General features: G+C 46.7%; 1 long non-coding RNA gene across 2 annotated transcripts in view; it reads right to left on the reverse strand.

The window, feature by feature from the left end:
- Nucleotides 1–332: 332 nt before the first annotated feature.
- The window catches only part of LOC147028377 (uncharacterized), a 75,306-nt gene continuing 71,752 nt past the window's right edge, over nucleotides 333–3,886 (reverse strand). For both annotated transcript variants that reach the window (XR_015057549.1, XR_015057548.1), the window contains exon 3: nucleotides 333–1,183. This is a non-coding gene — a long non-coding RNA (uncharacterized LOC147028377). The remainder of the gene's footprint in view (nucleotides 1,184–3,886) is intronic.

Genomic DNA, 3,886 nt, shown 5'->3' on the forward strand with positions numbered 1-3,886 from the left:
GATGGGAAATTCCCCATAAATTGCTCCAGAAATAGCCCCCTTTTTCTCTCTCGGAAAAGGAAAATCTTAGAGATGCTATTCATTGTGTCAAAGATGAATACATTGTGACGTGATGGACAAAGAGGTAAAACCAATGTGGAGATTAATTTTCACACAATTGAAAGCAAGAAACGTCATACACTGGAATTTATATGTCAAAGATTTGAGACACAAACTCTAATCTTCCCAAACGCATTGACAAGTACATATATATATATATATATATATATATATATATATATATATATATATATATATATATATATATATATATATATATTTGAGGGGTGATTTTATATCTTAACTGCATTGTCACCCAGGAACACCCCCAGACCAGGCCAGACCAATAAACCATCATCCAAAGAACTTCATTCTGGTGTATTGTACACATTGTTCAAGGTTCGATTCCTGTGTCCTTTTCTGTGAGCTCACCATAATTTAAAAAAAAAACCCCGTTTAAGAGAAAATCAGATCAATTAATAACCCGGTTAATTGTCAGGATTCGTGAGCACTTCAGCATCACGGCCAGTAAATGAAATGCGTGAGTAATGGTTGTGTAAGTTAACTGCACAGTCCCGGAATGAATTGTGGATGTATAAATTATCTCATAATGTTTGAACACCGCAATGACACTATATAATAGTTATAATTACTATCAAAGTATCCTCTTTCAGATAGAACTCACATTAATATATCGTGGCCGTTCCATTATTATTTATTGCAGCAGACGTTATAAAGAGGTAATATGGATGTAAATCAGTATTATGTGAATGGTTAATTCGATAAGAGTATAATCTGTAAAATTTTAGATTTCTACAGTTTTTAACTTATGGTTTCCCCCACCCACGCAGCATCAGTTCATGTGAGGCGTTCACAAAGTTCTTGGAATGAGATACTCGCAATCGACCAGGAAATGCCAGCATTGTGGCAATAAAACTAGAACCAACTCTGGACAGATCGCCATTTCATCGCAGGATACTTACTACTCTGAAGGTGGGAATAATTTGGTGAAGGTGCCGGCGATAACTCGTCTTCTCTTCGCAGGCCACGGTGGGGTCTATAAGCATCCACCAGTGGCCAGTGCTGGCAGACAGGGCCGAACCGCTCTATCTGTTGAACAGTGCATATTGATGCACTGCTCTGCCTGTGAAACACCAGGGTGAAAGTTTATAGTTAGGTGACATTCAAACACATGCACAACAGCTCAAAGGCAAGTGTGCTTCCATAAAGCTTTCCTGCAGTGCTCACCTACTCATATATAACACCAATGTAAAATCACTTAATAGGGTGTTGGGCCATCACATGCAGCCTGTAAGCACCATGGTAGAGAGTCCACTAGCATCTGGAATTCTGAAGGAGGGATGCAGCACCATTCTTCCACGAGAAAGTCAATCAACTCACACCTGATTGATGGAGGTGGAAAATGCTGTCTCAGGCGTCATTCCAAAATATCCCATAAATGCTCGATTGGGTTCAAATCTGATGATTGAGAAGGCCATGACATGTGGATAACATTGGTGTCATGCACATCAAACCATTGGGTGACCACATGTGCACTGTGGATGTCATCCTGGAAGACACACTTCCCAGCAGAAAAGAAATGCTGCAATATTAGGTGAAGATGATCACTCAGTGCTATAAAGTAGCAATTAGCATCGACCTTGCCTTCCAAAGGAATGACTGCACCCAAACCATGCCAGGAAAATACACCCCACATCACAGAACCACCAGAACCCTTTGCTGTTTCAACCAAGCACTCAAGGTTGTGGAATTATTTAGGTAGGTGTCAAACACGCACTCGTCCATTTGTCGAGAACATGATGAAGGATGATTCATCTGACCAAATCACGTTTCTTCACTGCTCGGTTATTCATTGCCTGTGCACCACTGGACTCACAAACATACATTGTCAGGTGTGACAAGCGGCTTGTGCACAACAACCAGACAATGGTATCCTGCTCTGTGGAGTTCTCCACGGACCGTTTTTGATGAAACTGGCTGCTCACGCCCCAGATTGCAATGCATATACAGTGTGTATATATATATATATATATATATATATATATATATATATATATATATATATATATATATATATATATATATATATATATATATATATATATATTGTTGCGAATTCGCGCCCGCCGGCGTGCGGATGGCCACGTCACTCGAATCATGACCGCGTCGCCCACCGGACGGACAATTCAGTCGTGACCCTCTGGGAACTATCGCCTGGAGCCAGTCACGGGTGGGCCTTTCGACCTCACCACAATCGTGCCAATCGGCCACCCGCGTAGGATAGGGTTGTTCGCCAAACTCGACCAACCTAAGTACCCACACGGATGGTAAACCAGGCGATCGTACCTCGCCGCAGGTCGACTCCGGACACAAGCCGCAAGGGCGGCCCGTTCCGTACTATCGGGATAACCGAGCGGAGTTATCGTCGACCTCGACGGTTCAGATTATTTACCGGGCGTTTTGCACCCACTACGAACCCTTTACGTGAAGCAGGATGGAGGGTCAATAAAGAAAAGAAGCGAAACGGGAAAACAGTTCACAAAATGCACATTTATACAGCCTTACAGTCAAAATGCACATATAGCAACCAAAACAAAAGCAACAACGACGCAGAGTTACCACCGACTACGCGCACACACGGCAACACTTATACAGTTATACTTTACAGACGGTGCGAACACACATTTACACAAAAGCAAAGGAAAGAAGCCACCCTCAAAGACAAGGTGGCAGATAGGCATGTAGGCCAATTGTGTTCGTGACCTGGAGGAGCGGCCAGGTCCACGAGACCGGGGGGGGGGGGTCCTACCCGCGTCCTCGTGACACATTGGCAGGCGAGCCACAGATGTGGCTGCGTGGCTGTGTCCCGATTCCGTGCTCGTTGGCGGGTTTCGTTGGCACGACATTTGGAGTGGGGTGGGAACGGGGCCCCCTTTTTGCACTATCTCAGCGTGGGGGAAAGGGGAAATTGTTGATGCCCTGGGGGAGGAGAATGGCTGGCTGGCTTGGGTCCCACGACGAGCAATCCCACACCGTGACCTCGTCGCCGACCGCCGTCCTTCTCGCCTCGGACCCGAGCTCCTTTGCCTCTTCCCGCAACTCTTCTCAGCCGACTACAGAACCCAACTCTCTCGATGACACTCTCTTCCCCCGGCTCTCTTCCACTCTCCAACCAAAACTGACTCACTCTGGCACGATTCGCCTTGCGCTCGCCGTTTTATAGACTGGCGGGAGCAGCTAATATGCAAATATTCGGATCAGGATGACCTCGGGGGTGGAGCCACGCTCGCCCATTGGTCGGAGGAAACGGGGGCGTGAACCTCCCCTGATCCTAGAATTTGCATATATCGATTTCACACAGACGCGCCTGGAGGTGGGGCCAAGCCGCCCCGTGCTTGCTAATTGGACGGAGGAGAAGTGGGCGTGTAGCGTTCTTGATCCGAATTTTCCCTCGGAAAGGCCGCCATTTGCGCTCGCGGTTCGGTGCGCTCGGCACCAATCGCCGAACGGGCCCGAGAAAGCCCGACGTTCAGTGTTCACAGGTGGTGCGGGAATGGCCGTAGAAGGAGAGAGGGGAAGGTGGTGGAGGGTTTTCGGTGGCGGTTGATGGTTATGGTGCCGTTGGGAATGGCGGTGATGCGATGTTTGCGGGATTGAGTTGTGAAGGTAAAGGTTGTGGCTGTTGGCGTTGTTGTTGTTGTCTGAGGGTTGGAGCATGGTTGTAGTTGGTGACGATGGCTGGCGAGGTGGTTAAGGTGGTTGTTGTGTGATGGCGGTTGAGACCTGGTTGGTTCAAAATAAAGATAGAACAGAAAAACGCCGAACT

Source organism: Eptatretus burgeri, chromosome 4, assembly GCF_056783735.1.
Source record: "Eptatretus burgeri isolate ZD-2024b chromosome 4, Ebu_testis_v1, whole genome shotgun sequence".
Classification (NCBI taxonomy): Eukaryota; Metazoa; Chordata; class Myxini; order Myxiniformes; family Myxinidae; genus Eptatretus; species Eptatretus burgeri.